The 24064-nt window shown below is 43.7% G+C and overlaps 1 protein-coding gene and 1 long non-coding RNA gene across 3 annotated transcripts in view; one reads left to right on the forward strand and one right to left on the reverse strand.

Annotated features, from left to right (window-relative positions):
* PPP2R2C (protein phosphatase 2 regulatory subunit Bgamma) overlaps positions 1-24064 on the forward strand; it is a 302284-nt gene that overhangs the window by 14623 nt on the left and 263597 nt on the right. The window lies entirely within an intron of this gene.
* LOC127540862 (uncharacterized) overlaps positions 13078-24064 on the reverse strand; it is a 79287-nt gene continuing 68300 nt past the window's right edge. Inside the window, exon 3 of the long non-coding RNA XR_007948302.1 lies at positions 13078-13807. This is a non-coding gene — a long non-coding RNA (uncharacterized LOC127540862). The remainder of the gene's footprint in view (positions 13808-24064) is intronic.

The raw sequence follows: 24064 nt of genomic DNA on the forward strand, positions 1-24064 counted from the left end.
TAGCAGTCATTGCCAGTATTTATCACATGCAAAGGACCTTTTCTCATTCACTCCTTTAAGCTCTGAGCTGAGCCTGCTGTCTACAATCAGTATACAAGAAGGATAGGGTGGAGAACCCTAGACCTCAGGAGACCTCCTACCTCTCACTAGGGCTCTTATCTGCCTCTTCCAAATACTTCAGGAAAGTACCAGAGTCATTAGCTCCTGCTCCATTCAGTTCTTTCCAGAATCCTGCCTGGACTTCTTCTGGTGAGCTCAAGTTCTCACTTGTGGCCCCCTCTTTCCTCCTATTCCACCCTTCCCCACTCCTCCTACAGCACTGCAGTATCATGGAATGGTGGTGTGCAGGGAATGCCAGACTGGACCCAGAAACTATGGAATAGCAGAAGGCCGGCAGCAGGCAACATCTTCCGACGCCGAGTGCAAAAAGGGATCTTAGGGTTTACCTGATCCAACTTCCACATTTTAGCCATGGAGCAAAGGAGGTCAAGAGATAACCTTCTCCTCTTCCCTCTGCCTTTGAGCTGTGTGTTAGTCTCAAGAAGAATGGGCACTTTCAAAGAGAAAAACTGTCCACTCTTGTTTTCCATCCTCCATGTCTCCCCATCCTGAGTCTTTCCTTCCTGCCTTTGCTTTTATTACTCCTAATAAGCTAGTAGAACAAAAAGAACCGGGAGTGTTATTTGACCTTGAACAAGTCCAATAAGCCATGTAAGCCTCTGTAAAATGGAAATAGTAATGCTTGTCCTCTCCATCGCTTAGGATTATCAGGAAAATAACCCCCCAGAAACATGAAGACTCTTGAGAGACGAACTATTATTGTTGCTAAAACTCTTTGAGCTTAAACTCGGCTCCATGAGGGTGAGGACCTTGTCATATAATGATGATGACATCGAGCATTCATGAAGTGCCTTAGGTTTTGCAGAATATTCCTCACAAGGACTACATTTTATCATTCATCCCCACCAAAAACTTGGGGAGGTAGGAGCTATTATTATCCCAGCTTTACTTATAGGAGGCAGAGGTGAAGATCACACAGGATCACACAGCTAGGAAGTGTTGGGCTTCCCAACTCCAGGTCTGAGTCCTCCATCCGCTGAGCCATCGGGCCGCCTTAGATATTCTCTCAGTTCATGAAGAACAATCATACTATCACTTGGGAATCAATGAAGTTAAAAAGGGACCTTTACATTCAAAAAAGTTTGGGAACCACTCATCATTTAGACATGAGGAAGTGGAGTCACAGAGTTGGTCATTGAACCCTCTGGCTCTCCAGGCCAAGTCTCTGGGCCCAACACTAAATTGTCTTTACGTACTTGAAAACACTTGATTAATGGACTGGCAGAAATGGGGGCAGAAACCTCAGGATGTTCCGAGAGGGTGATTTCACGCCAAGGTTGGGGGAGAGAAAAGACCTATCCTTCACGAGCCCAGAATGCCAGCCGCACAGCTTCTGGCCACGTGGCAGAGGCCTTGGGAGCCAGAGGTCAGAGTTGGACTCCTAGGGAGCCATTTAGATCTTTCTCAGTCTAGTTTTTCCCCCACAGGAGGAAACAGACCTAGTGAGGTTTGGTGATGAGTTCTTGGAACTCACCACCAAGGGTCAGAACTGGAACTCACACCCAGGGCTCCAAATCCAGGACCGTAGAGCCAGCCCCGCTAGCTCCATCCCGGTCTTTGTTGCCAGACACCCTGCTACTCTAACGTCCGTGTCCCGGCTCCGACGCGATTTAGGCCGTGGGGCCATGACTTTTTTTTGCTTCCCTCGGTTTCTTCCTGCGTTAAGTGAGAGAAGTGAATTAGAGCAGATCTTTTGGGTCCCTCCAAGTTCTGACCCGCCTCATTTTTGGGAACTCCAGTTTCTCCTTGTTAAAATGAGGGATGGTCTCCGAGCCAGGCGTAAACGGGATGGTGCTGTGGCTGGTGGGGGCGCTTGCCTCCCTCTCCGGTTCTGCCTCCTCCCAGGCAGCCAAAAAGCATCATGCGTCGGGGAGGCCGCGGTGCTCGTAGAGACCACGAGAGGGCGCTCGGGGATAAGGCTGGACAGCTCCTCGGGCCACCGCGGCTTGGTGTGTGAGCCTCTCTCAGCAACTGCGTTACCTCCCGGTTCTCGGGCTTGCTTCCCGCCTCTCAGTTTCATGGATACGGGAACTCCCAGGAATGAAAATTCCTTACTAATGCTCCTCAGCATCTTCTCTACGGACCCCCTAGAGCCCCTAAAGAGTTTCCCGGGGCCCCTCACGGAGCGGTTTTAATGGACCTTCTTACTAGCAAGTCATTTAGTTTCTCTCAGCCTCCCTTTACCCCTCTGCAAAATGGGGCCCCTCACAGAGAGGTTTTAAGGGACCTTTTTAGGGACATACGCCTAGCAAGTCACTTAGTTTATCTCAGCCTTACTTTACTCCTCGGCAAAATGGGGATAATACCAGCTTTGATCTCACAGGATTACTGGGAAGTTCACACAAGACCACATCTGTAAAGTCTTGTGTTTACCTTAAAGTGTTGGGAAAACGCTGGTGGTGCTGTGGCAGCTGCTGATGGTTGGTGTGAATGACGCGCCAGCAGAGGGCTTGAATGCTACCAGCTTTCTCTCCATTTGACTACACAGTCTCTTATACTGCAGCCAAGCATCCTTGTTTGAGTGGCACTTTGCTTCCCGAATGCATTTTGAGCTACCCTGTGATATCTGCCGCTCTCCCAGAACTGCCATGGAGCTGACACTGCTGAGCCACTTCCTTTTCCAGGTCCTCAGTTTCCTCAGTTGTAAAAGGAGGAGACTGGAGGACCTGAAGCACCCTTATACCTTGAATCTCTGAGCTTCTGTGAGCAGAGTTTGGGACACTTGTTTTCCTCTTGGCCGCCCATGCTCTCTTTAGTCTGAGGCTTCTCTGTTCCAGGCGGCTATGGGAATTAATGAATTCTGTAAAGTCAGAGGAGGATTTAATCTTATTTGTTTTCCCTGGGTTAATGGGGGGGGGGGGGAGGATAACTTCAGAGAGGAACAATGTATGTGTTTATTTGGCTGAAAACCCTCCTGAATTGCTCACATCCAGAGTTCATTTTCTGCAGTTTCAATGTATTTGCATTTAGCAAACTATAACATTTGTTTTTCAAATGGGGGTTGGGGAGAGAGGAAGGAACATTATTGCACAGGCAGAGTCGATGGCAAGGAAAATGGGAAGCCAAAGATATTCCAGATTTCAGTCAGAATACCCTATAGGAAAGGGGGCATGGCGGCAGACAGAGGGGACCACAGACCATGTCCTATGAGAATCGGTTGAAGGGAAGAGGGAGATTTGGCTTAAAAAAGAGAAGAGTTAGAGGAGTTATAACTGTTGCAGCTAGGTGCACATAGCACTGGACCTGGAGTTCAAATGTGGCCTCAGATACTTAGCAGTTATGTGTCTTTAGGCAAGTCACAACCTCTTCCTGCCTCAGCTTTCTCATCTGTAAAATGGGGACAATAATGGCTCCTGTCCTGCAGTATTGTTGTGTGGATACCACTCATATAGCACTTTGTAAACCTTGCTACATAAATCCCAGCTATCATTAGTATTGTTATAATTACTATCTTCAAATACCCAAGGAGTTGTTATAGAGAGAAATGATGGTACTGGTGTCATTTGTATGCAAAGGAAAGAAGGAGCACAAATACAGAGGTTGTAGGAAGGCAGATTTTTGTATATTGTACCAACCTAACTATGAGTAGCATTACTGGTCCTGTGAGGTCATGGGCACAGGGAATTCCTGGATAGGAGAACACCCTCTACCCAGACCAGTGGTCACCATCTCTCTAATTTACACAGAGCACTTTGGGCTTAAGTGACAGTCCGTGCACAGGGAGAACTGGAGTCCCAGACTTGCCTGGCTTTGAAGTCAATTATTCCTACTCTGTCCCCCATTTAGGTGGGTATGGCTGCCACTTCTCTCAGCCAGAGAATGCGTAACTTTAAAAACAAAACAAATCCACGTTCCTCATCACTAGATAAAGTTATAGTTACCTCCATTTTGTAGATGGGGAAACTGAGATTGCAAGAGACTGCCTCAAGGTCACACAACTCATGGGCAATGGAATAATGAAGAATTTCCTAGTGATTAGAAGGAAATTCTCTCTGAGGCCATAAGTTTTCCACATAAACAAATAGAGACTGATTATTACTTGTCTACTCACTTAGTAAGCATTTACTAAATGCCTACTCTGTGGTGCTAAGTACTGGCATCACAACTGAGAAGCAAAGGCAGTCCCCACTCTCCAGGAGTTCCCAAGTGGGAGAGGACAAGTGCTTTGTGAGACAAAATGGAGATTCTGGAAAGGGTGGGATTTTAGAAGAGGGAAAGAAAATTCCAAGACTGAGGGATAGCTAGAGAAAATTTTGAAATTGGAAAAGTGTCTAGTACTAGCAATGGCACCCAATGGTGTCCAGTACTAACCATGGTACCCAATGGTGTACAGTACTAGCAATGGCACCCAGTGGTGTCCAGTATTAGCAATGATGCCCAATGTTGTCTAGGATTAGCCATGGCACCAACAGTGTCCAGTTCTAGCAATGGCACCTAAAGGTAGCCATTACTAGCAATAGTACAGTGTCCAGTGCTAGCCATGGCACTTAAAGGTATCCAGTATTAGCAATAGTACCCAACAGTATCCAGTATTAGCAGTGGCACCCAAGAGTGTCCAATACTAGGACACTCTTTTAAGGAGATTCTGGAAAGGGTGGGATTTTAGAAGAGGGAAAGAAAATTCCAGGACTGAAGGATAGCTAGAGAAAATTTTGAAATTGGAAAAGTGCCTAGTACTAGCAATGGCATCTATCCATTACTAGCAATGGCACCCAATGGTATCCATTACTAGCAATGGCACCCAAGAGTATCCAGTACTAGCCATGGCACCCAACAGTATCCAATACTAGCCATGGCACCCAAGAGTGTCCAGTACTAGCCATGGCACCCAACAGTATCCAATACTAGCCATGGCACCCAACGATGTCTAGTACTAGCCATGGCACCCAACAGTATCCAGTACTAGCCATGGTGCCCAATGGTGTCTAGAGTACTAGCAATGGCATCTAAAGGTATCCATTACTAGCAATGGCACCCAAGGGTGTCCAGTACTAGCAATGTAGCCCAAGGAGTCCAGTATTAGCAATGGCGTCCAACTCCTCCCAAACACTTCCTTTATTAGAAAGCAGAAAGTAGACTCTCAGTTCTTTGCATCTGTTGCCTGCCTGCTTCAGCTTCACAGAACAGAATGTCCCTCTCACAATGAGCTCATACTTTTCAACTCACCACTTTGCTGCTAACTCAAGGCTTATTGAGCTGGTCTTCCTCAGCCTCCTTTCTCCTCAGATTAGAGGCTCGGAGGAGGCACAGCACTTTCCTTCCAAAGCCTTCCTTTATAGGGGGTAGGAACTGGACTCTCAGCCCCTTATCCTACTTTGCATTTACTGCCCTCCCGAGTTGCACCTTGAAGGAACCTTTTCTGTTTCCTTTTCTGTTATTTTCCTCTGTAGCAAGTACCTCTTTGAAAGTAGAGATTAATTCCTTTTTAATTATATCCCAACACTTAGAACAACACCTGGCATATAGTAAGTATTTAATAAATGTTTATTGGATTGAAGGAGGTCAGTGTCCCCAAACCACAGGTATGTGTATGTGTGTGTATGTATGTATGTATGTGTTTGTGTGTGTGTATGTGTGTGTGTGTGTGTGTGTGTGTGTCGGGAAGGGATGGTGTAAGGTATAAAAATACTAGAAAGGTTAGGAGGATGGGTTATGAAGGGTTATGAAATCAGAGGATTTTAGGATCCTGTAGAAGTTAGAGAGTCACCAGATCACATTGAGGAGAAAGATGATGTGGTCAGAGCTGTACTTTAGGAAGCCCTTTTCAGTAGCTGAGTGAAGGAAGGACCGAATGGAGAGGTGGGCTGAGGTTGGACAAGAGGCTCTGTAGGGCTTGAGAGGCACATAGTAGGCCGTTAATGAACATTTGTTGATTGATTGATAGGAGCTTGGGCAAGTCACTCCATGTCTCTGGGATCCAGCTGCCTCCAGGATTTAGAAAACATGGAGGGAGTGTATGTGGCTGCACTAAATGCTCTCTGAGGTCCTTGCAGCTTCAAATACTGTGATCACTATTCGAGTTTTAGATATTTAGTCTCACATAGGTTTGAGTTCTCCCAGGCTTTATATGTCAGGCATTTGATTAAAAACCTAACTTGTTCACTGTTGCTTGTTAGTGTAGGTAAATTAACTTATTGATTTCAAGCTAGACTGTCACAGTGATGAATTATAAGAAAATAGCAGTCATTTCTGCTTCAAGCATGTAACTGGTTTCTTGTATCAATGTGAGCTGATGTGACTATATGAGATGGACTCTTTAGTATCAATCAATCAACAATAAAACACTTATTAAGCACCTAGTATGTTCTAGGCACTGTGAGTGAATTTATCAAAAAGATACCATCATCACTTGTATATATGTCACTTCCTCCCCAAATCTGGTTTAGGAAATATATGAGTGGGGCATATCAGCATATTTTTAGTAATCCTAACAATTGCTAACATTTGTAGAGTGCTTTAAAGTTTATAAAATGCCTTTCTCTGAAATATATGGTATATAAAATTTCCATTTTATAGAAAAAGGTTAAGTGATTTGTGATTAATAATATGTGTGTATATATTATATTACTAATATGTAGTATGTAATTATTACATACTATAATAGTATATTAATAATAATAATAATAATAATCTTTGACCTCAGTCTCCTGAATCCAAGCTCAATTCAAGTCTTTAACCTTCCATGTTGCTTAGTACCATAGAAATTTGAGGACCTGAAATGAGATTTTGTGAACCATGCAACTTCAGTAATTTTCTTAACTAGGGGAAAGAACATTTCCGGAATTTATCATTCACACCTCCAAAACCTGCTTGCTTTCCAATGTTGTGGGTGTGTGTGAGGAGAGGTTTGGAGAGAGAGAAGGAGAGGTAAAGAGAACAGAGATAATTTTAAAAAAATAGTGCAACATTTATATTTCAGCAGAAATGAAAATAAAAACAACTCTTGCTAAATATTTATGTATGCATATATTTACACTTTGGGAACTTTTAAATTTTTTATCATCATTTCCCAGTATATTCCCATTTCCCTCCCAGAGAGCCATCCCTTATAATAGAGAATAGAAAATAATTTTAAGAAAATTTACCCAATACATCAACTAAACTTTACATTACACAAAGCATTCTACATCCATCAATTCCCCACCTCGATGAAGGAGGGAGGGAGATGTTCTAATATCTTTTTGGAGCATCAAGCTCGGTCCTGATGATTTCACAGATTTAAGTTGAGATTTTCGTTATTATGCTTCCATTTAGATGGTTGTTGTTATTGTGTGCACTGTCTTCCTGCCTCTGCTTGCTTTGCATCAGTTCCTAGAAGTCTTCCTGTGATTCTTTGTTTTCTTGATGTTTCTTAGAGTGCTATAGCTTGCTCATGTGCCACAGTTTTTTTCAGCCATTCACCAGATGATGGGCATCTACACTGTTTCCCGTCTTTGCTATCAGAGAAAACAACGGCAATACATGCTTTGACGTGTGTGGAGTCTCTTTGAGGTGTTTCCTTAGCCAGGAGATCTCTGGACCAAAGAATATGGACACATTCTCTTTTGGTATAATTTCAAACCGCTTTCCAGAATGCACCGGCCATCTTACAGCTTCAACAATAGGGCACTTGTCTTTCCACAGTCCCTCCAATCTGGTTGCTTCCCCTTTTTTACATGCAAGGTAAAATATCCAAGTCGATTGCATTTGCATTTCTTTTACTAGTGATTTTGAGCAGTTTATCATATGGTTGTTAATAGTGTGTGATTCTTCTTGTCTGTGCAGTGTGTGTTTTTTTCTGAAGGTGAGCTCATTGGGTTTGGTCTTGCCTTTCTATCTCCACTGTTTATAGCAGGTGCTTAATAATTTCTTGTTTCCTGACTGACTAACTTGTGACTTGACTGTTTGTTTCTGTCAGCCATATAGCCATTGAAGCTTTTGGTCTTCTATCTTGTTTATTCCCTATGTGTCTTAGGTATCAGGTATTCCTCATCACAGACATTTGATGAAAAGGTTTTTCCCCAAATCAACCACTTCCTTCCTTGTTACAGCTATGTTGATTATGTTAGTGCAAAAGTCTTTGAATTTCATGTGATCACAATGATCTACTTTGTTGTTTTAATTACCAGTCTTTATTAAAAAATCCCTGTTCTAGCCATAGCTAGATCTGGTTCTTTTTTATTTTTATTTTACACTGTGGCTTTTACTATTCACGTAACTAGAAATGTTCTAACCAAAGTTATTTTGAACTAGTGATTTTTAAGTTATATCCAAATGTTTTTTTGTTTGTTTCAAAGGGGCAACCCTTTGCAGTGCAGCCAAATAAACTATGGATTTTTTAAAAGTAGCTAATGAGACTGTTCTTTAAATACTTAACATTTTATGAGATCATTCATCAGAGTTGTGACCTTAAGAGGCTGGGCTCTTTCAGGGCTGCTCTCTGGGCATGAGGACTCTGACTGTAGTCCCAGCTGCTGGAAGATTGAGGCTGGTAAATTGTTTGAGAGTAGAGCTAAAGCCAATTGGGTGCCCATGCAAAGTCCAGCATCAATATGGTGAGTTACCAGAAGTACAGGCCAAGAGGCTACCAAAGAAGGGGTAAATTAGCCCAGATCAGAAAAATGGAAGAGTTTAATGCTTCCATTCTCATCAGTATTGGACTCAGACCTGTGACTAGCCACCATACTTCCTTTTGGAGGAGATAGGGAGACTAAGTCTCCACATAAAATAAGAAACCGTTGGTGCTGCCATTACTTATAGAGTAAGTCTCAAATCAAAGTAAGAAGCCATTGGTGCTGCCATGACTTATAGACTATCTCCGAACAAAGGAAGAAGCCATTGGTGCTGCCATTATTTATAGCATTACTTATAGACTAAGTCTCCAAACAAAAGAAGTCATTGGTGCTGCCATTACTTATAGCATTACTTAAAGACTAAGTCTCCAAACAAAGGAAGAAGCCATTGGTTCTGCCATTACTTATAGCATTACTTAAAGACTAAGTCTCCAACAAAGGAAGAAGCCATTGGTGCTGCCATTACTTATAGCATTACTTAAAGACTAAGTCTCCAAACAAAGGAAGAAGCCATTGGTGCTGCCATTACTTATAGACTATCTCTAAACAAAGGAAGAAGGCATTGGTGCTGCCATTACTTATAGTATTACTTATAGACTAAGTCTCCAAACAAAAGAAGTCATTGGTGCTGCCATTACTTATAGCATTACTTATAGATTAAGTCTCCAAACAAAGGAAGAAGCCATTGGTTCTGCCATTACTTATAGCATTACTTAAAGACTAAGTCTCCAACAAAGGAAGAAGCCATTGGTGCTGCCATTACTTATAGACTATCTCCGAACAAAGGAAGAAGGCATTGGTGCTGCCATTACTTATAGTATTACTTATAGACTAAGTCTCCAAACAAAAGAAGAAGTCATTGGTGCTGCCATTACTTATAGCATTACTTATAGATTAAGTCTCCAAACAAAGGAAGAAGCCATTGGTGCTGCCATTACTTATAGACTATCTCTAAACAAAGGAAGAAGCCATTGGTGCTGCCATTACTTATAGACTATCTCTAAACAAAGGAAGAAGGCATTGGTGCTGCCATTACTTATAGCATTACTTATAGATTAAGTCTCCAAACAAAGGAAGAAGCCATTGGTGCTGCCATTACTTATAGACTATCTCTAAACAAAGGAAGAAGGCATTGGTGCTGCCATTACTTACAGTATTACTTATAGACTAAGTCTCCAAACAAAGGAAGAAGCCATTGTTGCTGCCATTATTTATAGACTAAGTCTCCAAACAAAGGAAGAAGCCATTGGTGCTGCCATTACTTATAGACTAAGTCTCCAACAAAGGAAGAAGCATTGGTGCTGCCATTACTTATAGCATTACTTATAGATTAAGTCTCCAAACAAAGGAAGAAGCCATTGGTGCTGCCATTACTTATAGACTATCTCTAAACAAAGGAAGAAGGCATTGGTGCTGCCATTACTTATAGTATTACTTATAGACTAAGTCTCCAAACAAAAGAAGTCATTGGTGCTGCCATTACTTATAGCATTACTTATAGATTAAGTCTCCAAACAAAGGAAGAAGCCATTGGTTCTGCCATTACTTATAGCATTACTTAAAGACTAAGTCTCCAACAAAGGAAGAAGCCATTGGTGCTGCCATTACTTATAGACTATCTCTAAACAAAGGAAGAAGGCATTGGTGCTGCCATTACTTATGGTATTACTTATAGACTAAGTCTCCAAACAAAAGAAGAAGTCATTGGTGCTGCCATTACTTATAGCATTACTTATAGATTAAGTCTCCAAACAAAGGAAGAAGCCATTGGTGCTGCCATTACTTATAGACTATCTCTAAACAAAGGAAGAAGCATTGGTGCTGCCATTACTTATAGTATTACTTATAGACTAAGTCTCCAAACAAAGGAAGAAGCCATTGTTGCTGCCATTATTTATAGACTAAGTCTCCAAACAAAACAAGAAACCGTTGGTGTTGCCATGACTTATAGACTAGCTTTCCAAACAAAACAAGAAGCCATTAGTGCTGCCATTACTGTTAGACTGTCTCCAAACAAAACAAGAAGCCATTGGTGTTGTCATTGCTTTGAGCAGTCTGGTACCATGTTTTTGTTATGTTCGCCAGATCCTCAGGCACATTCTTTTGGGGATCTCCTTTATTGTGACAAATTATATCATTCGTGTGAATATTTGATTTGGGGGGATACTAATACTTTTTAACCTACTATGAGAATGAAATGATATAATAAATATCAAGTGCTCTATAACCTTTAGATGGAGAGCTATTGCTGTTATTAAATTATTAAGAGTTGAGAGGTCATAGGTTTAAAGTTGGAAGAGATTTTAGGGACCATTTATTTAAGCCCCCATCATTTTACTGATATGGAAATTGGGGTCCTGAAAGGGTAACTTGTCCCTAGTCCCACAGGTAGAAAGTCAAGCTGGATGATACAGTGAAGAATTAGGAAAGAGTTAAAACAGGCATTACAGTCATTATTAATTATGAAATGGTCAATAAGTCCTGACGCTATCTTAATCTCTTGGTCTTGGTCTCTGCAACACCTTATAGGGACAAAGCTGTAATGGTGTGCTCATCTAGAAGCTAAAATATTACAGAGAAAGCAGCTGTCTGAGAGGGAGGGAGTCTGGGCTCTGCTGGACACTGGGTGGCTGTGGACTCTCAGGCTGTCACATCCCTCGTCCATGATAAGAAGGTAGATTCAATCATCTTTAATATTATCCACTTCTGATACTGTAACAGTTCCTGGTTTATTCCATGTCCCAAGACCCATTACATCCCTGATGGCCTTCATTCTATCTTCAAGAATCACAGATCTCTACAAGGTTTGATGTTTTAAGACTGCTTTCCATTCTAGTGCTGTACATTCTGGGTTCTAAAGTGTCTTCCAGCTCCAGTGTTCTCGGTCAATTCCTGGGAAGGCTTTCAATACTGATGATGTAAACTTTAAGTATGCTGTGCTTTGGGACCAATTTTGGCCTCATGTTTAAAGATAAACTATGGAGATTGTTACAGCCATCTATCATAGGGAGCCAATGATTAAGGCTATATTTCTGTGGAAACGAAAATGGAAATATCAGTGCTTTTTGACTCAAAAGTCTGGGTTCAAATCCTACCTTTGACACTTGACCAGTGTGTTCTTGACCCCCTGGTCTCAGGCCTCTTTTCTGTAAAATGAAAAGCTTGGACTGGATGATCTTTGAATCCTTTTAACTCTATGTTCCTATGGGTCACTGAGAATGATTCTATTTTTAGTCTGCTTTTCAAGCTTTGCTAGAAAGAAGTATGGTAGTAGGACAGACTGACAGGAACTTGCAGTGTGCTGTGAAATGTTTAATAAACAGCTTTCTGGGCAGGAAATGTACCCATGATAACACTTTTAAAAACTGTTTTCTTTGATATATATCCGGTATTTTATTTCATGCATTGAAAATATGATCAGATTTCCAAATGGATCCAGGAGACATCCAAAAATGGTTCAGCATCTTTTAAGTTTAATCCATAGGATCAGCATTTCCTACATTACTTTCTTTAGTCTAAATAATCACCAAAATAATAAATCAAGCCCTAATTTGTGGCATTGTAGCCAGTTTCTGAGGAAGCAATGTTCACATTGAGTGGGACTCTCACAATGGACATGGCTGCGGTACATGCCTGCTTATAGCTAAACAGATATTAAAGTGTGGATTCTGCGAGATTGTTCCCTTCTGGAATCAGAATCATTGAGGATTTTAATGTATTCAGATATTTTTTTGGGGGGGAAGTGGGGGAAAAAACCTTTGATTTCATCCTATTAGTGAAGTGGATAAATTATGAGAAATCACAAATATAGGATATAGAATTTTGCTGCTGAAAGGGTCCTTGAAAGTAACCTGACCCACTGCCAAACCCCATCATTCTGCAGCTGAGTGCACCGAGGCCTGAGTGAGAAATGATCCATTCAAGATCCCGGCAGCAAATAGACATTTGTGAGCTCTTTATCATTTCAGAGTAAATCTCTCTTCTCTTTTTACTCTCACACCATTGGGATTCAGCAGGCAGGACAATTGTGACCATTCTCCTGATACGGATGGAGAGGCTGAGGCTCCGAGGAAGGGGGCTGTTTGTGCTGCCAGAGGGAGCAGAATATACATCTGATGGCTCGTCCAAGACGTGTCCAACCCACTTGCTCTGAGAACCTCCTGGAAGCCTTTCAGTGCAGCTGCTGGGAGCTCTGTGACTCTTCTTTATGGCATACCCATGGCTCCCTTCTCTTACTCAAGACTCCTTCTCCACTCTACTGTGATTCGTACACAGCTAAGCAATTTTGAAAACCCTAGATTGGAGGCCCAGTGTTTCATGTAACTAGAACATGTTATTTTCTGCATGGGCCCCACGGTTGGACTGGAAGAAGAAATATTAGGCAGAAGTAATAATCTGCGTACACTGTGGATGACCTAAGGTTTTAATTTAAAATTTCATTTTCCATGTTATTGTGATTTGAAAAATGACACAACCTGGTCTCATTATTCTTTATACAATGGAAATAGGTTTGCTTCCCCCTCTCTGTATCGTCCCCCTCCCTCCATGTCCCCATGTGCACATTGTAAATCTTTGAATTGGATACGCTATGCTAGCTAATACATGGGTATTAAAAATATTATAGGATTTTTTCCCATTTGCTTAGAAGAATCTTGGTCAAATTTTGATTTGAAACGTGGCTCTTTAAGACCTGGTCTGTTCATCAGGGATTGTATGATCATACCCATGTCTGGGATCCATACTGACGGTGGGGAGGGGGACGGAGCCCCTGCACTGCTTGGTTGTGGGAGTTCTGAGTTGTAGCGGGGCGAAAGTCGGTAGGACGTCCACACCAAGGCCGACACCATGTGGGTGAGCCCCCGGTAAGGAGCTGCTTGCCAGTCTGACCTAAAGCGCAGCGGGTCCAAGCTCCTGTGCTAATCGGTGTAGTCACTTCCAGCCCGGGGGAGAGGGCCAGAGCCACTCTCCGAGAAGAAAAGATGACCTTCCAGTTGTGGGAACATGGAGGTGATGTTCGGCCAATTCAATCTTCCCAGGGCAGTGGGTACAACGCCTAGCCTGGGCTCACAAATCCAGCCTCAGACATCCCCAGTCCCAGGGCGAGACGCTTCACCTGCTTGCCTCAGTTTCCTCATCTGTAAATGAGATAGAGAAGAAAATGGCAAACCAGTCCAGATCTTTGCGAAGAAATCCCCAGATGGGGTCAGGAAGAGTTGGGCACAATAGAGGAACATTAACAACAAAAGGACGTTAGGCACCAGAGGGGGTAGATCCCACAATCCATCCAGCCCCAGTTTGTCCAAGATAGAGACAACAAGGGACAAAGGAGCTAAGGATTTCCAGAGTCAGAAGAGAGTTGGGTTAGAGGACATAGAACATTTGAGCTTAGCAGAGCTTCAGAACATAAGGATTCAGGAGCTAGAGGCGTGCTGGGTCATCTTCCAGGAAGGAAACAAAACCCCGACACGATGGCATTGCGGGCCTTGGTGAGCTCCGTAGACTCTCCGGCCTAGCTCTGGCCTAGCTGGCCAGTTCCCTGGCTCCCCCTACTCAGCTCATAAGGGTCTGCGCATTTGCTTAAATGGTTTTTTAAAGCTGGGAGGCAATGCTGCTGAGCCTTGGGCACCCCCTGCTGAGCCTCAAATCTCTCCCCAGAAAGTCAGCTTCCTGCCGCTTTCCTGTTGCCATCAGACTGAGCCTCGCACGCCGTCCTCCAAGGGACTGGAGAGTGCTTGTGGGTCTCTCACCTGTTTTATTTCTGAGAGGCAGATGATGGAGGGGGCTTGGAGGTGCGAGTTAGGAATATCTTGCTACGGATCTGCCTCAGATGCTTCTATGGGACCCCGACTCTCAGGCTCAGTTTCTTTTTATGTTAAAGGAGGAGGACAATAGCCTGGACCTTCCAGAACGGTGGTGAAGATCAATGTGCAAAGAGCTTTGCAAACCTTAGACTGCTTTGTAGCTGCTGACTGTTTTGAATAACAACGTGTTTTAACTCTCACTGTCACAGGCCTTCCTTCTGTCTGCCTGGGGTCACTTTGCAGGGGTCATACCATGTTTCCTTGGATAAAGTGCCAGACTTGGAATCAGTAAGACCTGAGCAGCTACTCTGGGTCTCAGTTTACTTATCTGTAAAGTGGGGATGATCACACCTCCCTGAAAGAGTTTTTTTTTTTTTTTAATTCCTTGCTATTTTGTTGACCTCATCTTCCAGGAGTCTCTATATAGAGAGACTGGCAAAACTCGAGGATAAGGGAAGATAGAGACTTATTTTCAAGATCATTGTTGGCTGCTGGTCTTTTTGGCTTGCATTCTCTGCACCTTAGATCTACAGGCAGAGAACTTAGAGACCATGGACCCCTTCATTTTACAGATAAGGAACCTGAGAGAGGTCAAGTGACTTAGCAAGAGGCACAGAGCTAGTAAGTGTCTAAGGCAGGATTTGCACTCAAATCTCACTGACTGAAAGCAGTGCTATAGTCCCTTCTTCCAGAGGACTTGTCCTCTTTGTCCAACTTGGTCCAACTCCTTCATTTTACTGATCTCAGAGAGAGCAAGTGATAGCCCAAAGTGCCTTAGTAAGTTACTAGAGGAGAACAGGCAACCTGGCTGTTATGTTTCAGAAGACATCTGGGAAGGAACGTGTGTAGGGGAAGGAGCCAGTGCTTCTTGGGAAGATCTGGCTCCTGTCTCACTCACTCACTGGCTGTGTGACTCAATACAAATTAATTAGCATCTCTGTGCCTCAATAACCCCATCTGCAAAATCAGAATCCTGAACCCTAGTAACCTCTTCATAGATTTATTTTATTTTATTTTTTAATGAGGAAAAACCTTCAAGCTCTACGGAAGTATGACTTGTTATTAGCATTTTTATTTTGCATAAAGATAATGGCCTCCTTTGTTTAACTGGACTTCCTTAGTAAAGGACATTCCTGAGAAGTGATCATTTTTGTAATTCTTTTCTATGTTCACATGCACTGGATGTATTCCCATGAAGGATAAATGCCTGTTAACCACTTAGTTAAAATATATTTCAACATTTCAAGGACAGGTGATTTTTCCCACACCTGCCTTCATCCACACTGATGACAAACCTTCCATATCTTTTAATGAATTTTTTTCATGAGTTACTGTGGCTGAAGAAAATCATTCTCCATTGTCCATTAATCTGGAGATGAACCTGTCTGAATTTAGTGAGGATGGGCCTTAGCTAAGAGATGGATAGCTCCTTATTGAGCCCATATTTTGATGGCAGTTGTCAAGATTCATGCTCTATTGACATGGTGTAATGGTAGCCGTTTTAGCCTCCTGCATTTGCTTGATGATCTGTTTCGTAGAGATGGACGCCATAACGTGAAGCACTGAGCAAAGAATCCAGAATAATGTTAAGCTTTTGGTTGAATTGATAGGACATGCCTTGAAGTGTTAAGATTTCAACAGAAGTTGCTTTAAGGTTCATCTGATCTCTAATGTCTCCTGAGCTCCATGTGATATGGATCCCGGAAGCAAGAAAAGCAGCCTATAGCAGGAGTGTCCGCAAATAGCCCGGCCTGGAGAGGAATGAGAATTGTCTTTTACACAAAGATCACAGGCACAGGGTGTCCACTCTCCAAGCTTTGTGCTCTGGGCCAGTTAAAACCGTCGCCGCATGTGTGCAAATGTGTATAAATAGATAATACATGCATGTATAGAGATACTATGTGGATAAAATGCACAGGTATAGAAACTTTTGCCTTTGCACCCCAATTCTCTGGCTGCTTAATAAATACACAAGCATATTTGAGGGTGCCGGTATGCACACCCCCTCCCATTATGAGATAGATCACAAAAAAAGATCTGAAACTAGAGCTTTACAGGTCCCAGAAAGCACCGAGAGGTTCAGTGACTACTCTCAGGTCACCCGGCGAGGAGGTCTCAGAGGTAGGGCTACCCAGCCTTTCTCACTCCAGCACTCATCTCTGTCTGTTCTGCCCCTCACAACCCCTTAAATTCTCCTAAATGCAGATGACACTTCTGTCTGTGTTAACATAGCTAGTTGATTTTAATTCAGAAAACAGATCTCCACAAATAAAACAGAGCAAAACACCTTCAAGCCCACCAAGATCTGGATTTTAATAAAGGCACAAATCACGGTGTTGGAGTTGTCCTAGCAACTGTAATTGAATTCATTATCCTATAAAAGACAATAATATTTTCTTATGTTCTCAGAGTAGGCTATAGACCTAAGACCAGGTCACAGATGGGATGACTGTGAATTGTTGGATGTGGAAACACTCTGAGAATCATGGTTCATTTTGCTTTCAGTTGTAGTGAGTTGTGAGAAAAATGCCCACTAGATCTGCCAGAATATGATATCTCTATTGGAGAGAGTTCTTTTTTAAAAATTATTGTTCTTTTCTACTGAAGTCTAGGATGGATTTTGAGGGAATATAGCTTTAGGTCTGGATTTATTGCTTAAAGAACAAAGTCGGGTGGTTATAAATGTGGCCACCATATAAAACATATTTGTCCTTTAGACAAATCCAATCCCTTGTGATGACATCATATTGTCCTGAAAGAAGTGTGGTCTCAGGGACATGGCCACTCTCCACAAAAGCAGATCGCAATGGCCGGTATGATGTCCCACCTGGCAGGACTCTGGTGCTGGGCTTCTCCTTAGAAACTTAGCCTGACTGGGTGTTGGGGCGCAGACATACCCTTGACTACTGGTCCTGGTATAATCTTGTAAAAAGTAAATATTTTTATGTTTTCAGTTAACAAACATTTATTTCCTCTCCCACCCACCACCTTCTCCCGATAAGAAAATCAAGCCCTTATTTTGTTCAAACAAAAGCATGTTCAAAAAAAAAAGCGTGTGTCTTTTTCTGCCCCTTGAGTCCATCAGCTCTTTTTATGTAGGAGCCCTGAAATCATGACTTTTCATTATGGGGATCAAATTCTTAGTTGTTTGTCTTTCCAATAGCAGGGTTATTGTAAAATGGTTCTAGTAACGTTCCCCTTCCTGTGCTGCCGCTGAAGTAATACGCTCTGGGAAGTTGAGCTAACTTCCCGGGTTCACATAAGGATCAATAATTGGAAATGAGATTTGAACCTGGCTCCTCTGACGTTAGACAATACCTTTCTAATGTACCTCTTGAATAACAAATGGGCTGAAATACCGGAAACAGCTCTGGACAGCAGGCACTTTATAAATGTTAATTAAATGACTGAACAGATGTGGGTAGTCTAGAGCTGACTCTGAGTTTCTGATTTACCACCATTTTATGAGCTATGAGGCTTATTTTGTATAATAATAATACAAAATCTTCCGCTCACCCCTCTCTGCCTCAGATCCTACAGGTCTTCCCAGGTTTCTCGGATGCATGCCATAATTTGTCCAGCCATTCCTTGAGGGAAGGCACCCCTTGGATTTCAGTTCTTTGTGACTGGTGTAATCTTCAAGAACTTTACAATTCTTTGGAGGCTTTTTGTGGCCAGGAGATGCTGCCAGTTTGGCTCAGTCTCTGTGCGTGAAGTACATTTGGGGGTGGGCCCTACCCCTGCTGGACTTAGTTCCCTCATAGAACCACTCTAGCTTAAGGCCTTGTCTGCCCTGCTGCAGGAGTCTGCGCATTTATCTCCCAGCCTCAAGTCTTCCTCCTGTCCAATTCTCCATCCACTGGGCTGGCAGTCTGCTCTCTTGCTCAGTAAACAGCAAGGGCATCTTCTTAGCAGTGGGACTTAGTTAGCAAGCGCAAACTAAGTTTGTCACTGAGATTCTTTCCCACCCTGACTCCAAGCCACCTTTCCTTCTCTTCTCTCCTCCTCCTCTTCATGTTCTCTACAATCCAAGGAAACCGGGCTCCCTGAAGTTCTTCACACCGTAACGGGACACTGGCTGTCCTGCACGCCCAACATGTCCTGCCTGCTCACCCTCTCCTCTGAGAATACTCTGAAGAGCAAACCAGTTCCAATGACCTCTCGATCCCTGAGATGCTAGAAATCCCTCCTGCACCTGAAAATCACCCCATTCTTACTTGGCAAATACTCAGCCGTGTACCGGTTTTCTCCCCTAAGAGCATGGGGACAAGAGAAGTTTCGCCTTTGTCCTCAGACCTCCAGTGCGTGGCTGCTTACTAACTACTTCTTGATTGATGAGAGTTATTTGCATACCCCCCTCTCTCTAATTGTTTCTCTCTCACTCTCTCTCTAAGGGCTGATATTTATATCCTGGTCTGTGGTTACAACATGCTTTTACATTTGTAATCTCATCCAGTAATCATCGTTCTCAGTTTGTAGATGAAGAAAGTCAGCCTTGATAAGGTCATGATCACACAGCGACCCAGGGACACCCCTGGCACTCAAAGCCTAGGGTCCTGACTGTGAGTCTTGTTAATTGTCTCTCTTTTGGATAAAGGGACACACGGTGTAGGTTTGTTTTTAACATAAGGGTGGAAGAGGAGAAAGACGAAGCATCTTTTAAAAGTACAAAATTCTGCATTCTTAACCAAGCACATCATTTGCAAAGGAAAAAAAGGCTTGATTTGGGGCTCTCACCCACAGAATATGGAGGCAGACTTATTTCTGCACTCCTTTGCTCCTTCCATTGGGAGCCGTGCTTATACAGTGTACCAAGATGCCTTTTTTGTGTTTTGGGACTGAAGTCCCTGATTCAGAACATTTCCTTCAGGGGGCTCAGTGTTTGTTAAGGGATTTTCTACGTTCTCTAATCTCTCTCATTCCCTCGGATGTGTTATTGACCAAACAATCAATAAGCATTTATTGAGCGCCTATTCTATTCCAGACACTAGCCATGGTATTGGGTTATTTCACTGAATTGCAGGTATCTCAAGGTCAGGGACCCCAGCACGGGGCATAGAATATACGTTTTAAGTCCATAGATTTAGAGTTAGAAGCCATCTCCTCTCCATTCCCCTCCCTATTCTGCAGATCCTGGGAAAGTGAGCTCAAGGTCAGAAGTGAGATTTGAAGCCAGTGCTCTGACATTGGCGACAATCCTCTCTTGTACCTCTTGAATAACAGACAGCCTGATGTACTAGAAATAGCTCTGGAGCTGGGAGGTCCTTAATAAAGGTTTATTGATTGATTGAACAGATGGGCCATCCAGAGACTTGTATAGAGTTTCTGATTTACCACTAATTCAGCTTTCTGACCTTTGAGCCTTAGGAGCATTTTGACCCTCTGGCCTTCAGTCTCCTAGGCATGATGAGAAATCTGCACCAGAAGATCTGAGAGATCCCCTCAGCTGAGACATCCGGGGTTCTTTGCAGCCCGATGGTCCTCCCTCTTTGTTCTAAGGTTCCTTTCAGCCCCAATGGTCTAATGTTCTTTACCAAACGGTTCCTAGGTATGTTATGTTGGTCTGGAGTTGGGAGAAAATTGAGAGCGTTACTGCCCGGCCTAAATTTAGCCTGTGAATAGCAAGGCAGGGTCAGTTTTCAAGGCAACTTTCAGAAGTCACTTTCATACTGAAAAAATGGATTCTGTCATGCTGTCGCTTTAAGGAGTTGCAACAAAGCCCCATGAAAGCTCCATAAATTACTGATGATAATGAGGGGCTCTGCTATTTCTCTCAAGTTACAGTTTTCTTCTGAGTATTTGGTGCTAAACATCTTTGGGCTGGTTCCCCCCACCCCTCAGAGAACTGTTAGCATTGCTGTTTGCTGTGATATTTCATTGTTATACTCAATGGGGTGTGGAGGGATATTTATTCTGGGCTATGCGACAGAGTGTCCAGAGTGCCTGGTCCGGAATCAGAAAGCCTCGGCTCCCGAGTTAAAATCTGGCCTCAGACACTAGCTGTGTGAGCCCGGGCAATCACTTACTCCTGTTTGCCTCAGTTTTCTCATCTGTAAAATGAGCTAGAAAAGGAAATGGCCACCCCCTCACCCCCGGTATTTTTGCCACTAAAACCCCAAATACGAAGCGTTGGATACGACTGAACAAGTGCAAAAGGAACATTTCTCAAATGCCTTTTATATTCTCGGCACCTTGCTAAGTTATAAAAGCCCACAAGGCAGCTTCTGCCCTCAGATTCTGTCTGTGGGGAAGACGGCACATAAAGGACTGGTCAAGGGGAATGAAAGGGGAAAGAAGATGGCTAAAAATGGTTCCCTGGCCTGATTTCAGCTAGACCAGGGCCGAGGCGCATCTTTCAAGGGCGAGTGAAGACTAGGAAGGTGGGAGATGGTCTGCAAGTTGGGATGTGGCCGAGAGGGAGGGTTCCCAGGACAAGGTCCGAACCTCATCAAAGAGTGCCTGGGCAGGGGAGGTTTGGGGAGGAGAAACAGAGGCCCAGTTTCTGGTGGGTTGGAGCTTTAGAGAGCAAACGAGCGCCCATGAGCCAGCGAGTATAATGTAGCCACAATACTTTGGTCTTGTTCCGCAGTTGGGGGAACACAAAAATCTCACCTCTTAGAGCTGGGGCAGGTGTGGGGTGTGTGTGTGTGTGTGTGTGTGTGTGTGTGCGAGAGTGAGTGTGTGAGTGTGAGAGTGAGAGTGTGTGTGTGAGAGAGTAAGTGTGTGTGTGTGAGAGTGAGAGTGAGTGTGTGTGTGAGAGAGAGTGAGAGTGTGTGTGTGAGTGTGTGTGTGTGTGTGAGTGAGAGTGAGTGTATGTGTGTGTGCGAGAGTGAGAGTATGTGTGTGTAAGAGTGAGAGTGAGTGTGTGTGTATGTGTGTGTGAGTATGAGTGAGTGTGTGTGAGTGTATGTGAGTATGAGTGAGTGTGTGTGAGTGTGTGTGTGTATGTGAGAGTGAGAGTGTGTGTGTATGTGAGAGTGTGTGAGTGTATGTGAGTGTGTAGGAGTGAATGTATGTGTGTATATGTGAGTGTATGCGTGAGTGTGTGTGTGTGTGAGTGTGTGTATGTATGAGTGTGTGTGAGAGAGAGTGTGTGTGTGAGTGTGTGTGTGAGAGTGTGTGTGAGTGTGTATGTATGAGTGTGTGTGAGAGTGTGTGTATGAGTGTGAGTGTGTGTGAATACATGTGTATATGTGAGAGTGTGTGTGTGAGTGTGTGTATGAGAGTGTGTGAGTGTGTGTCAGTATGTGTGTGTATGTGAGAGTGAGAGTGTGTGTGAGTGTGTGTGTGAGAGAGTGTGTGTGTGTGAGTGTGTGTGTATGTATGAGTGTGTGTGAGAGTGTGTGTATGAGTGTGTGAGTGTGTGTGAATACATGTGTGTATGTGAGAGTGTGTGTGTGTGTATGAGAGTGTGTGAGTGTGTGAGTACGTGTGTGTATGTGAGAGTGAGAGTGAGAGTGTGAGTGTGTGTGTGAGAGAGAATGTGTGTGTATGTATGAGTGTGTGAGAGTGTGTGTATGAGAGTGTGTGAGTGTGTGTGAGTATGTGTGTGTATGTGAGAGTGAGAGTGAGTGTGTATGTGTGTGTGTGTGTATGTATAAGTGTGTGTGAGAGTGTGTGAGTGTGTATATGAGAGTGTGTGAGTGTGTGTGAGTACGTGTATGTATGTGAGAGTGAGAGTGTGAGTGTGTGTGTGAGAGTGTGTGTGAGTGTGTGTGTATGTATAAGTGTGTGTGAGAGTGTGTGTATGAGAGTGTGTGAGTGTGTGTGAGTACGTGTGTGTATGTGAGAGTGTGAGTGTGAGTGTGTGTGTGTGTGTGTGTGTGAGTGTGTGTGTATGTATGAGTGTGTGTGAGAGTGTGTGTATGAGAGTGTGTGAGTGTGTGTGAGTACATGTGTGTATGTGAGAGTGAGAGTGTGAGTGTGTGTGAATACATGTGTGTATGTGAGAGTGAGAGTGAGAGTGTGAGTGTGTGTGTGAGTGTGAGTGTGAGTGTGTGTGTGAGTGTGTGTGTGTGTGTGTGTGTGTGTGTATGTGTGTGTGTGTGTGTGTAGGGACAGAACCAAAAAGGGAGGAAGGGCGTTTCCAATGTGAAGGGCCAGGGCAGTCTCCCTGATGGGGCCACGGGCTGACCCGCAGTCACCAGCACTAACAATGCAGCAGGATGTCACCCAGCTGTCTGTGGAGCTGTAAGGTTCACCAGACACTTTCTGTTCACGTTCCCTTGGTCCCTGCTGTGGGCAGACCACTGGGCTACCTGTGGAGGGAGCATTTAGAGGCTGAGAGGAGGAGACAAGAGGGAGAGACCTTGGATGGGGGGGGGGGGGCTGTGACTGCTAGGAGAGATCAGAGAGAAGGAGCCTCCAGGTTAATGTGACAGGCCTTCGGGGAGAAGGGGGTTCCCCCAGAGCCGGAGTAAGGAGTTCTTGTAGCTGGGGTAAGGACTGCAGACTTTGTGCCTGAGAAAGGGGCACAGATGAAGGCGGGGAGAAGCAAGGGTGACCTGGAGAGTCCGGGACACATGGGCGAAGCTGGGGTCTCAGCTCCTTAGGAGGAGGAAGGAGGAAGATTATGCCTTCTTTGCTTTGGATTCTGCTGCCTTTCTAATAATCACGATGGTCCCTCCAGACCTACCACTGAGCATCAGTTTCTGTGGCAAGAGTGGGCACGTTGGTTCTGGAATTGACCCTCATCTACCAGTTCTGAAGTTAGGGAGGTCGCGGAGCAGAAATCAGACACCTTGGACAGATTCTCAGCCCATGATTTATTCATATGATGCTCCAAAGCCCCAAGTTCATCCGTGGCTTTGTCCGATGCAGGATTTTCAGCACTGGTAAAAGCAAAGAAATGAAGTCAGAGCTTCCTAGCAGCCCGGCGTCTGCTTATTTCACATCGACTCAGGATGAAAGGACAATAGTTTCCAGAGGGAATGACTGAATTATGGGTGCGGTGAATGGTCACAAGGCAGCCACTCTTCATGTTTCTGTCCTCAGTCTGGGGAATGTTGAAATGCTCTCCACAGGGCACCCAGAGGAGAAAGGCTTAAAGACCTTTTTTTAATACTTGTCCTCGCTGACAAGTAATACAATTAAGAATTTTTTTTTTTAATAGCCAAATTTGCCACCATGTCTCCTTGGACAGCATAGCCCTGCCTGGACTCACTGAGGTCCATCTTCCAATACTGTCCCATGATTTTCTTTTTCCTGTCTGCTTCTGAAATGCAGCAGGCTCTCACCTGCATTGATCACTGGGGCCTTGAAAGGGCTGGAGTGCTCACTTAGTCTGGTCTGCGATTTTTTACTGTGGAGGACACTGAAGTTGAAGTGCTATGAATTAAAGGCGAGATTGGCACTAAAACTTGGAGTGCTCCACTGGTTTTATGATTTCTATTTTGATGATTTCAGTATAGCTGGATTCCTTTGTAAATCTTTCTATTTATCTTATGCAGCTAAGACATTATTCTGAGGAGTTTGCATGCTTCGCCGCATGAACAAAGGGATACAGGACATTAAAAAAGTTGAGTCCCTGAGCTAGATGAACTTTAAGTGTTCACCTATATATACTAATAAGTTATATAATTATATGATAAT

Source organism: Antechinus flavipes, chromosome 6 (genome assembly GCF_016432865.1).
Source record: "Antechinus flavipes isolate AdamAnt ecotype Samford, QLD, Australia chromosome 6, AdamAnt_v2, whole genome shotgun sequence".
In the NCBI taxonomy this organism is placed as follows: Eukaryota; Metazoa; Chordata; class Mammalia; order Dasyuromorphia; family Dasyuridae; genus Antechinus; species Antechinus flavipes.